Raw genomic sequence first — 13,311 nt, forward strand, 5'->3', positions numbered from 1 at the left:
GAGCAGCTAACTTCTGTGCCCCATCTCGAATCGCCTTGTCCACACATGACAGGACTCTGAGCCAGTCTGCATGTATGAATATAGCAGAAACTCCCAAGGAAGGAGCTTCCCCTGTTGTATAGAATACATATCTCCTTTTGGAAAACCGAGAAGGAGAAAAAAATACAGCTCTGCCCAACTCCTTCTTCTCAGATAGCCAAGAGTCGATCCCCGACAACGCTTTCTTGGATGGAATAGAGAGGGCCATCTATGGGAGTCTAGCAGTACTTGAGGATTGACATAACAAGGACACTGATCCCATGGAAGAAGGGGCTGCGCTGGAGAAATATGTCGGGAAGCAGAACAGAAAATAATTCAATAATGAGGCATAAGCTGATGAAGGCTGTTCTGGTTCAGGTTCCCCCTCTGTTTCAAAGACAAGGTTTCTTCAACAGTTCCAGGATGTTGTCCAAACACTGGTGAATGGGAAGCAAAGAAGAGTCTTGGTGTGCTGATGTACTTGTAGACTTCACACGATCAGCGGCAGGTGAAGAGGATACGGCCTTGGGGATCTGTGACACAGGAGGCGCCAAAACAGGTGGACCTGCAGCAATAGCGACGTCTGAATCTGGAGTCTCAGACTCGTATCCTGATGCTGGAGAGCTGGGAGCCAATGGGATGTCTGGAGCTACAGCACGAACTGAACCTGCAGCAGGCTTATGAGCCACTGGGAGCTCGGAACCAATGGGAGAGGGAGATCCCATAGCATGCTTATGAGCCAACTGGCACTCGGGAGCCAATTGGCGCTTGAGAGCCAATTGGTGCTTGTGAGCCTATGGGTGCTTACGAGCCAATGGGAGCTCTCTGTCATCCCAATAGCTGCAAGAGGGCTCTTGATCCTTATGGAGCTTGTGAGGTACCGCTGTACGCACGTCCGCAACATACCTCTTCAAAGGCCTAGAAAACTCCTGAAAACGTTGACCGTGTCCTTTGGGTTCGGAATCCGAACCACTGGAAGATAAGGTGTGATCCAACTGGACACTTTTCGAGTGTTTGGTTGCCAAAACCTGGGAAATACCAACAGGTTCAGGTCCGGAAGCAACTACTCGTGCGCAAATCCCGTCAACCTCCCTTGGACTTACAGTTTGCCTCCTCCCAGGTGCAGGGAAGTCTGACAGTGACCAACTTTAGGAGATCCGTAAGACTCCTTTCCAGTGGCTGTCTGTCGATACCTGGGACCAGCAACAGACTCGACTGAGGAAGCAACTTCTAGTGGACAAACCCCACCCACCTCCCTTGGACTTACGGTTTGCATTCTCCAAAGTGCAGGGGAGTCTGGCAGGGACCTCTGTCTAGGAGCATCGGTGGGATGAGTAGCTACCCCCTCCACAACACTAACCAAGGTGCATGCACTAGCACCTGCACCGACAGTTGCACTATGATCCTATCTGAGCAACAGTACTTAATAAAACGTCGAATTTCTTATCCATCCGAGCTTCGAGACTGGCGATGGCACTGTTTAGAAGGAAGGGAGTCAGGTAACGGAATTGTAGGGAGAGCGAGAGAAGTAAGAATCAGGGAACGAGAAGTCGAAGGTGTAGAAAAAGCCGGTTTAGGGGTAGAGGACACAAAAGCTATAGCCTCAGCTCTAGCAGCCACTTTTCCAAGCCTAGCTTTCTCTAATTTATCCAAATGATTGGTCAACACTTTCCATTTACTTACGGCCCAATCTTGACATTCCTCACAAGTCAAGTCAAGGAAGAATGTTCATGTTTAAATGAAGTCAACCTAGTATTACAGCCTTTGATGGGTTACTGGTCACACTCATTCTGACATGATGGTCCAAAAAATTGAAAAAAGGCTAAGCTAAGCTATGAAAATATGGCTCGGAGGCTAACAAAAGAAAGAATACTTCACCAAATCCTTCGACAGACAACCAAACCATCCGGTGAAACTACTCCTGAGTTAACAAAACACAGCTGCTGAACGACCAATGTTCGGTCATCAACGGCAGAAATGAACTGGGCTCTTTAGCTATGTTGTACCTATTCTTCCCCAAAAGTGGGGGGGCACTTACCTGCACCAAAACAAAAGAGCGCTACTGCGAATTTTCAATTCTTAAGCTGCCGTTTATGGTAGAAACTATAGCTATATAATTACTTGGTAAGTGTCATGTATAAAAATTCAAAATTAACGGTAACGATTCAACTGGCTAGCGTAGATAGTTAACCCCACCCACTTTCGGGGTAGGAAGAGGATCGACATGGCATAGATTTTCATTCGTTTTTTGCCCTGAAGTCCATGTGAGGGGAGGAGGGAGGGCTCTGATTCAGTAATTACTTGGTAAGTATATATAAAACTTCATTTTATTATAAAAAATGTCATTTTTATATAAGTAACTTACCAATTAATTACATAACTGAATCCGCATTGACAGGAGGTGGGATACATGGACATATTCTACCTCAAAACATTAATAAAGTAATGACTTTGATAGCAGAAAAGTTGCCAGCATTGGTATAATGCTTGTCATTTCCTTACCCGGTAAGAGAGCCACTGCAGGTGGGTACTGCCTCTGGTCGGCCTCGTCATAACCCGTAATGGCGTGGCAGTATAGCCGTGGGTTGCCTCCTACTTTAGTGGGGACTTTGCAGAGAAGGAGCTAGCAAAGTTAATAGGTGCCCTTGTCCTGGGTGTAGGACCAGAATAAAAACAGACAACACTGTCACCTACACTGTAATAAAAAAACACACCCAAATCAACTCAAAGAACTGGTGGGTGCTTCAGGTACCATGTACCCCCAGGCTCACCTCAGACTCAACAACCTTACTCAAGGTGAGGAGATAGAGGAGGGAAAGAGAGCTCCTCATGCTTCCTCTACCAACATCATGCCAGCCAAAGATAAAGGTCCTAATGTACTACAATTCTCAAAAACTGTTTCCACTTCTTTCAGATAATAAGATGCAAACAATGACCTGCACTTCCAATATGTAGATAGCAAGATAGGGGAGAGGGACATGTGTCTGAAGGCAAGAGAAGTTGCCACCACTCGAACCTCTTGAGCTTTGACCTTAAATGAAGGTAGCATGTCCTCCTTGATCCTAGAGTGTGCCTCAGAAATTAGGTCCCTCAAAAAATAGGAGATCGCATTTTTTGACACAGGATGAGAAGGGTTCCGAACAGAGCACCACAGATGACTAGAAGAGCCTCTAATCTTCTCAGTCCTCTGAAGACAGTACCTGAGAGCTCTTACTGGACAGAAATCCTCTCTTCCTCCGGTTCAAGGATGTCTGCTGAACTTTTAATGGAGAAGGAACGGGGCCAGTGCCTGGAAGAGTCTTCGTTCTTAGCAAGGAACCCGAGAGAGAAGGAGCATACTGCATCTCCCTGGTCGAAACCTACTCTCGTCAATGGCCCGGATTTCGCCGATGCATTTAGTAGTGGCTTAGGCGACGAGGAAGAGAGTCTTTCTAGTGAGATCCCTTAGAGAGATCGAATGGAGAGGTTCAAAAGCTGGGCCTGACAGCCACTTTAAGACTACGTCGAGATTCCATGAGACACCTTCAGATCTCCTCTGTCTTGTTGTGCTGAAGGGTTTGATGAGATCACGGAGTTCTTGGTTGGAAGAGAGGTCCAACCCTCTGTACTTAGATAACAAGCTTAGCGTGGACATATACCCATTGATGGTAGAGGACGATAATTTCTTGGATGACCTCAAGAAGGGCAAGAAGTCAGCAATCTGACTTATAGATGTCTCAGAAGAAGAGACGTTATGTCGCCTACACCAGCTCCAGCATTCGATTCTCCGACCGGCCAATGAAGAATTAGAGGAATTTATTTCTGGTGATAGAAATTAATTTCTCGTTATAATGTGGTTTGGATTCCACAATAAGCTGTAGGACCCACTGCTAGGTAACCAACTGGTTCTTAGCCACGTAAAAGAAAATCTAATCCTTCGGGCCAGCCCTAAGAGAGCTGTTAATCAGCTCAGTGGTCTGGTTAAACTAAGGTATACTTAACTTTTTACATCAGCTCTGGAAGACTGTCCACTCAGACTGACAGAGGTTGCTAGAAGACTGGCGCCTGTACCTAGCAAAAGCCTCTGCAGCTGCTCTTGAAAACCCCTTTGCTCTGATGAGGATCCGGACAGTCTGAAGCCTGTCAGGGCCAGAGCAAACAACCCTTGGTGAAACCTGTGGAAATGGGGTTGTTTGAGAAGAGACATTTTTTTGAGGGAGCAGCCTTGGAAAATCCATCAGAAGACAAAGCAAGTCTGGGAACCATTCCTTCACCAGCCAGAAAGGAGCCACCAAAGTCATCGAGGCATTGGGTTGAGAGGAGAACTTGTTTAGCACCTCTTTGCTGGACCATGGCATCTGTTGCCCATGCCAGAGGGTCTGGGGCTGGAGAGCAGAAGAGGGGAAGACAATTATTCCTGGACGTCAAAAACTGGTCGATCAGTGGGGTACCCCAAAACTTCCATAGATTGCTGCAGACCAGAGGATCCACAGTCCATTCCATGGGAAGGACTTGGTTGCGGTGACTCAACTTGTCTGACAAGACAGTGAGTTTCCCTTGAATGTAACGGGTGACGGTGACTTGGTTCCGGTCTCCCCAGAGAAGGAGATCTCTGGAAGCCTCATAGAGGGAGAAGGAGTGAGTGCCTTCTTGTTTGCGGATGTAAGTTGGAACAGTTGTGTTGTTGGAATGAACGATCACCGTCTTGCCAAAGATCTGAGGAGAGAAGGGCTGGAGACTCAGATGAATGGCCTTTAGCTCCTTGACACTTATGTGGAGGCGTCTCTGATCCATAGACCACGTCCCGGACACTTATCGGTCTCTTAGAAGGGCTCCCCAACCTACGTCAGATGCATCTGTATATAAGTCTGGTCTGTCTTGATCTCCTGTGTGATGGGAAAAACGTGAGTCCGGTTGGGTCTTCCTGTCCCAGCTGGCCTCGAGAAAAAACTGCAGAGGTCTCCTGTGCAGTCTGCCCAACGTCACGAACTGCTCGATAGAGGCCAAGGTGCCCGGCAGACTCATTCACAGGTTAGCCGAGCAGACCGGGAGAGAGAGAAATTGGAGGACTGTGTGAAGGCAAGATTTGATCCTTTTGGGGGCTGAGAAAACCTGGGAAGTCCAAGAATTTAGTAACATGCACAAATAAAGAATCCCCTGTGTCAAAGACAGTTGAGACTTCTCTATGTTGACAAGAATGCCCAACTCTTGAGTCAGGCAAAGTGTTGTCCTTAAGAGAAAGAGACATACTAGAATAAAGTAGTTCTTGAAAACGAGGTTGAAAAGACTTCTAAAAATAGATTGGTTGGAAGGGGGAGAAAGAGAGATACAGTAAACCTCTCTTATTCACGTTCTCAAGAGTTGTGGACTCTGATTCGCTGGATTTTCTGTGGAACGTACCTATAAATTATTCACAGAAAATTCGGCAATTCGCGGACTTTTTCGTCGGGAAATATTCACTAGTGTATTTTGATGTTATTTTCAAGACTAAATATATTTTTATGATAAAAAAAGATTTACTAATTTTCAAAAATCAAGATTAATAATAATAATAATAATAATAATAATAATAATAATAATAATAATACCGTAAGACTAAATAACACGTAACTGAAAGAGAGAGAGAAACTGGTTTTCTCCCCTCCATTCAGGACGGACCCAGACCTCATCAAAACAAAGATAGATGCTCAGAATTGATACTATTGAAATATTAAAATTATATTATATATGTGTTTCAGGATGATAGTATAAGCATTTTTAGAGGGTACATTTTATGATAAAATAATGATTTACGGTACGTACTAATTTTCAAATATTAATATTCAGTTTAATAATAAGATTAAATAATAACATTAAATAAAAATAATAATTCTCTCTCTCTCTCTCTCTCTCTCTCTTTAGATGAGAGAATTTTCCCAAAATGTATCGTGTACATGTTTCTTTTGTAAGATTAATAAATGATTTCCCTAATAACAACTAATTTTCAAATAATAAGATTAATATGATTAAATCATAATAATAATAATAATAATAATAATAATAATAATAATATATAATAATATAATATTTTCCATGCATTTGTGTAGTAAATTTTTTAACATTTTAAACAAACAGTGATTCCCAGCCTTTTTTATCCTCGGCTTGAGAAAAGCGGGGGGGAGGGTAAATGTCAATTTACTCCAGGCCCCCGATGCCTTGGGGACTACAAAGAGACGGTTGTAGAACCCCTCTGAGTCATGCTCCTTGACTTCTTCCACAGCTCCCTTGAGAAGGAGCGACTCGACCTCTTGAGAAAGGGCAGAAAACTTCTTGGAGCTTTCTGACCACGCAGTCAAGATGAGTGGAGACCTGACTAACGGAGGCTTCTCCTTGAAAGGGATGGAGTAGCCCTCCTTTAGGACCTTAACTACCCAAGGTCCTGCTCCTCTGTGGATCCATTCCTTCCAAAACAGGTGGAGCCTGGCTCCTACCAGGGCACGAAGGACTAAACTCTCATTTCTTGGGGGCAGGCTTCTTAACGGATCTTGAAGGGGGACGTAAATTGCAACTACCCATGGGCAAACCCCACTGGCCTCCCTTGAACCTCTGGTACGTCTTCTCCCCGGTGTGGGGGAGCAGGACAGGGACCTTCGTCTAGGAGCACCGGTGGGACGAGCAGCCACCTCCTCAACATGCACAACACTATCGCTTTGCATTTTGGTAAATTCTTTGTCCAACTCTGCTGCAGTACTAACCACTAAATTAATTTTCTGACTGAACCTTGATTCGAGGTTGGCAATGGCATCAAGATTGGAAGCATGAGAAGCTGGTACTGTACACAAGAGTGTGGTAAAGAAGTAGGAGGGCTCAGGATGGGAGACATAACAGGAATCGGAGGAGAAGGAATAGCACTATTGTCTACGATACTAGGCAAAGGGGTAGACTCAAGCTAGACCTATTCTCGGCTCTAGAGGTCGCCTCCCTCGTCCTGTCCCTTTCGAGTCTGTCTAAATGAGACTTCAGAATCTTCCAATTCCTATCATCCCAATCCTGACATTCTAAGCAAGTCCTATCCTTAAGGCATTCCTGCCCCCTACAGTCAACACAGTGTGAGAGTCATACAAAGATTTTGTTAATCTAGTCTTACAGCCTTCGCTGCAGAAATGAATGCTAGAAGAGCTGGGATCAGATATTCTGACAAAATTAAGCTAGGAATAAAGTTAACTAGGGCTAACAATATCACTAAGGCTTGAAGGCCACAACAAAAACTGAATACTTCACCAAAAATATGAAACATTCGAAAAACGATGAAGCAGACTGCAGAAAGCCAACGATGTTGGTCGGAAGCTGGCAGAAAATGAACTGAAGCTCTGCAAGTTATTCCTATCGGTACCCAAAAGTGGGCGGGGCCTGTCACCTACACAAAACAATAGAAGCGCTGTCGCAAATTTTGAATTTCTTAGAATGCCGTGGTTGAAAACTTATAGCTATGCAATTACCTGGTAAGTTACTTGTATGAAAATACAAAGCTGGTGCCAGTGCTTGTAAACTTACTTCCTGACAAATAACCGCAGCAAACCATGTCATAAACAACGAAGTAAGGTGAAATAACGAGGCTTACTATGAATTACTGCCACTGCATATCAAAGGAATAGTCTCCATGAATGTCTAGATGCCATCTATATCTCAAACAAAAGGAACTGCCATTTGGGCTAGCATATCCAAATTAAAGTTCAATAAGATCAACCTTCTAATACTTGCAGATACATGAAAGGTAAGTGTAAAAGACAGATCATTAAACAGAGACAAAGAGGCCCTTTACATAAAGCAGAAAGTACCAGAACATTAAACAGAGACAAGGAGGCCCTTTACATAAAGCAAAAATACTTTCTAAGTTGAAAGAAACTGCACTTTAAATATTATTCATGAGTATACGTGGACACCTTACAATTCCTTGCATATCTAAAATTGCAATGCTGAAGCAGCCATTGTTTGCTTTCTGGATGCTTGTTTTACAAAACCAGTTAAAGGGTTATACTACGGTAAAAAAAAGTCTGAATTTGCTATCTTTACCATCACTCAGAAGAGACAACTCCATGCTGTCTCAAAGCCACATCTGAGGTACCACTACACCACAAAATTTGAGAGGCTGTCTTCAGTCAGCAATATTTTACCTCCAAAAGTAAGCTTCTAATCCTCCATGTTCAGCTTCATTGACAGTGATCCATTCCCTTGCCAGAAGGCATGACACACTAGGAAGTGAATAACACTAAAGGCATCCCTCGTCAATGCAGCCTCCCTGTCTCATCCACCAGCAGACCAGAAAATCAAACCTGATGAAAGGTTTCCATGGCAGTCACGTCATGATGAACAACACCTAAAGGTGTACAGTACACTATACAGTCAACTGCTGCCTATTTGCGGACTCACCGATTTGCGGATTTCTCTATGGAACATATATACAAATTATTCACAGAAATTCACATATTCGCAGTATTTTGCACTGAGAAATATTCACTAATTACTGTATTTTTATATAAGTGACTTACCAAGTAATTACATAGCTGATTCCACATTGAAAGGAGGTGGGATACATTGACTACTCTACCACCAAAACATTGAATACAGTAATGAATTTGAGACCTCTGAGTAGCCAAAGGCACCCAAAAGTGCCCTAGCTCCCACAGGCAACTCCTACCATCTGGTACCAACTCGTGCTCTGTGCAACCAAGGTGCCCCAAAGTGCCCAAAGAGCCCAAATTCCCAAGTGCGCCCATGGGCAGGAAATGCAGCAGACAGCCAGGCATGTACAAAGCTGACATACCCTTTTTCTCTCCTTCTACTAGCCACATGTGTTTATCCATCTGCTTCCACGCCTGGCTCCCTAGCTTCCTTCCCATACCATCGCCAGTCTTGTGTCTGGGTTAACAGAAAATTAACCTTGCAAAGTGAGTGTTGTGCAGCAGAAGAGGTGATTATCCAGCCCGCCAGTTCTCCTAGATCTAAGTCACTGTCATATTCCCCTTCACATGGGAGAAGTCATACTGAATGCCCAAGGGAGGCAGGTGGGGTTTACCCCAGGTAATTGCCCCCTCGGTCGAACCTGTTGCATATTCCCAGGTATCGACAGACAGCCACTGAAAAGTCGTCTTCATGGAGGTGTAGTGGAGGAGGTGGCTATCTGGCTCTTCGGGTACCCTAGACCTAAAGTGCCTGTCAGACTCGCCTTCTCCTGGGAGAAGACATACTGGCGGTCCAAGGGAGTCCAATGGGGTTTGCCAGCAGGTAGTTGCCCCTCAGTCAAACCTGTTGTACATTCCCAGGTATTGACAGACGGCCACTGAAAAGACGTCTTCATGGCAGTGTAGCAGGCTATCCGGCCCATTGGATGTCCTAGTCTTAAAGTCCTTGTCATAGTCCCCTTCTCCTGGGAGGAGACATATGGCAGTCGAAGGGAGTCCAAGGGGTTTTGCCCCAAGGTAGTTGTCCCTCAGTCGAGCCTACAATCCAGGTACAGTATCATCAGACAGCCACTGGAAAGGCATCTTGATGAAAGTGTAGTGTTTCAATGTGAAGTCTGAGCATCACTTGAAACGGTCTTCCAGAGCACCGGTCTTCAGCCTGCCAGGCTGACGCTTCATTTGGCGCCAGCGTTTGTCCAGTGTTCCATGGAGTGCCCAGTGACCCCCCTCTGGGTGCCCAGTGCCCAAAGTACTTGCTTCAGCAGTACATATTCTAATCAGAATGATGCAGAGAAATTAGCATGGCTCCTGCACAAGATTGACATGCAGTTTGTGAAGCCTTCCACACTTTTCGATCGGCGCCTAGGCTTTTTCATTAGAAACACTGTTGTTCTTTCTTGGGCGCTAGTTCCCGATGGAACACCTGGCTTCACCTTCCAGTCCCATTTGCCAGGTGCCTCTCTCTGCTTAACACCCAGTGTCCACTCACAAGCTTTGTTTTTTCTCTGTTTAAGGATTGTGGCTGGCCTGTTGAGGACTATGTTGTACCGCAGAATTTTGTGGTCTGTACGAGGTGTAGTCAAGCCTAAGGGTTTTCCAAGTGTCCACGCGGCTATCAAGAGTCTGCAGTCGGCAGTTGGTTTGCAGCGTCCATGACACTGCATGATGCTTTGCAAAATTGCTCAGTTGTCTACAATGGAGATGAACCAGAAGGCCCGTCTTCCGAGACAGGGCTTTCTCAGTTAAGGGACCTGTGCCTTGACCTCTCTGCAGCATTTTAGGTCCTCTCACGAGTCCTCTCTCCTCTTCAATTGAATTTTTCTTTCTGGACTCCACATCAGTCTGGACTTGAAATGACTGTTTTGGCTAGAGTACTTCGGTTACAGCTGGGACGAGGTAACACTGCCAGACACAGTCACCTTTTTTCCATAGCCCCGGATTAGAGTCGGACCTACAAAGGTGGCTGTACATACTTAGATGAAGAAGGGAATTCCCTTCTTCCTCTAAGCCCAGACCTAGTCTTCTACTTTACATCTCGGATTTTGGTCGAGGAACCCACGGGTGAACCACATACTTTCTGGGTTGTGCTCCCTGAATGATGGATCCTTCTCACATAATTTAGAGAGCTGTAAGCATTTCTCTTGGGAGCTTCAGTGCTTCTTGACCTTAGTTTATACCTGGACTGCGGTAGTTTTCTCTAAACGAGATTTCATTCCTAGTGTATGCGTAGAGAAGAAAGTCTCGTTTTCTCTCTCATTTTCTCTCCAAGCAAGAGAGCCCCTACTGTTAACAGATCAGATTCCATTTCATTCAAGTCGCCTAAAGTTCTTGCGGACAAACTGAGAGCAGGTGCTTCCTTACGTCCCCCGGTCTGGCGGGAACTGTGGAGTCCATGGGACAGACCGTCTATGATCCTATTTGTCACCTCAAGGAACCTTTGAAGCTTCAGAAAGCATCAGTACAAGGTTTTTCGGCTAGATTTATTGCTTAAACTAGTGTGGGTGCAGATGTCATTCTTCTAGCCCCATCTACTAGACCAGGTAGGCTTTTTTTTGAAGCTGGGTTTGCAGTCTCTACCCCTCTTCTAGGAGACATCTATGGCCCATTTTTGGATACCCCTTCTGTACCTGGGGAGATCTACAAACTTTCGTACTCCATCAGGAAAGCGTATTGCTCTATGCTTAACTAAGTGCTTAAACACAGGGGCCTAGCTATTGACAACCTTATCTGGACTTTGACGCATCCAAGCGAGAAAGGAATCTGGTCTGCTGGGACCTGGATGTATTCTGAATGACCGACGAGACCCTTGTTTGATCCCGTGTTCCTCTTCTTGGCAACCTTACAAGGAAGATACCCTTCCGAGTGACCTCTGACTTCAACTAGGACGCATTAGTGAGATCCAAGTCATCGTTTAGAGGTATTTTGACAGGGAGATGCTTTTCCTTGTCCATTTTTAGGACATTCACTCTAGATCCGTTCCTTCTCTTTCAGGATGTTAATGGACTGCCTAATTGCTGTCCAATGTGTTTTTACTAACAGACCAAGATCATTAAAGGTTAATTCTTGACTCAAGGCTGGTAATGGGGTCAGGACTGGGGTTCAACCTCCTTTTGGCTACCAGTTTGGCTCCTCCCAGGGGTGAGAGTGGTTTGCCTAGGAGAATTGGCAGGACGGGCACACTTCAGACTGAGATTAGTGGGATCAGGTGGAAAAATTTAGACACAGAATCAGAAGATATCATCATTAAACAGACTTGAGATCAGGTGGAAATCTGACTAGTTAAAGTCTTCTTACTACTAACTCTAGCAGCTGCCTTCCTTTTTTTGTCTCTGTCTAATTTGCTCATATGACTATTCAAAGTCTTCCACATTTTAACATCCCACGAAACACATTCTTCACATGTCAAGAGAACATATTTAACACCTACAAGTTGTGCAGAGTGTATGCAGGTCAAAACAGGCTTTAGTTAGACAAGTATTGCAGCCTTTGCTGCAATATCTAAAACTCTGAGAACCAGAATCAGACATAGCCAACACGTCACGAGTCAACAAGCCTAAAGCGGTCTAAGTTCAGAAAAAACAGTCAAAATCAGTAACTTAATTCTGTCTGAAAAACACTTGACACTATCTGCCCTGAAATAAGATCAACGGGGAAGCAAAATTCCAAAAAACCGCTGCTGCTAATCACTGTAACCACAGCCATCAGCCGGCAGAAGCATACTGATCTCATTTACTAAGCTGGTTCCTCTCTTACCCTGAAAGTGGGTGAGGTCAGTCACTTCAGCCAAAACAAAAGTAACACTAGAGCAAATTGCAAAATTCTAGCTGCCGATGAGCAGAAACTTGTAGCTATGTAATTACTTGGTAAGTTGCTTATATAAAAAGTAATTGTTTTCTTTAAGGTTTCAAGTACTTGGTAAGTTGCTTATATAAAAAGTAATTTTTTTCTTTAAGGTTTCAAGTTATTTTTTCTTTAATCTCCAAACATCACAATCCACACCCACACAGCAGGGAAAGACTACCCATTTGTCTGAGTGCACCTGGTCCAAAGACCTTGCCCATGCTGAACAAATGGGTTTGCGCACGTCCCTCACTACGTGGAACAAGGCAGGGTAGGGACTGTCCTGAGCAACCACACGTGCAGTTCCGGGACCGAGCACAGGCAAAACACACTTATCCAGCAGTGACTCCAAAAGAACATGCTTGAAAGAGTCAACAGCAGTCCTGATTATGTAGGTAAGTGCAGGAGCACCTGCCCTTGCAAAAAGTAAGAGAAATAGAAGACAAAGAAGAGAAGGAAGATGAGCTCAATAAGGAGGAGGAGGAAGAGGAATACAAGGGAGAGAGCCAAGAATGCTTCTCCCTGTTCTTCTTGAGTCTTACTGGTTTCCAATGCCTAGGGGAAGGTTTAGGCAGGAACCAAAGACGCTGACATGCAAGTAGCAACCGAGGGATCCACTACTGGAAATGTTACTACTGCAGGGGTGTCCCCCTCCTTCACAGAAGCCTAGGAAGTACCTGCAGACACAGCAAGAAGTACAGACAAAGGAAAGAGCCTCCTTCTTCTCAGCCAGGTTGTCCAAAAACGCTGCAAAAGATGAGCTGCCAGGAATGTTTAATGTTGGCCAAATTTTCCACAAGTACTCCAAGAAAAACACCTTCACATCGGGAACATCAGTCAGGTAAACTAGAGGTCAGGGCTGCTACTGGGGATGAGGCCTGACTAAGGGGAGGGTGGGCATCGGGCCCAACAACAGTGTCGTCATCTGAAAAGACTAGCTGGCAGGACTCCTTCACCACTCCTGTGGAGGGGGGGGAACACTACCAGCAGATAGTGGAAGAGAAATGGAGGAGGTACAGAGGAAGGCACTGGA

General features: G+C 44.9%; 1 protein-coding gene and 1 non-coding gene across 3 annotated transcripts in view; one reads left to right on the top strand and one right to left on the bottom strand.

Moving 5' to 3' along the window:
- LOC136852004 (ADP-ribose glycohydrolase OARD1-like) overlaps positions 1-13,311 on the bottom strand; it is a 79,925-nt gene that overhangs the window by 53,013 nt on the left and 13,601 nt on the right. The gene's annotated exons all lie outside the window — the stretch shown is intronic.
- LOC136852048 (U6 spliceosomal RNA) lies at positions 9,688-9,790 on the top strand. Its single transcript, XR_010857069.1, has one exon. It is a non-coding gene; the product is annotated as a U6 spliceosomal RNA (small nuclear RNA).

Source organism: Macrobrachium rosenbergii, chromosome 24 (assembly GCF_040412425.1).
Source record: "Macrobrachium rosenbergii isolate ZJJX-2024 chromosome 24, ASM4041242v1, whole genome shotgun sequence".
Lineage (NCBI taxonomy): Eukaryota > Metazoa > Arthropoda > Malacostraca > Decapoda > Palaemonidae > Macrobrachium > Macrobrachium rosenbergii.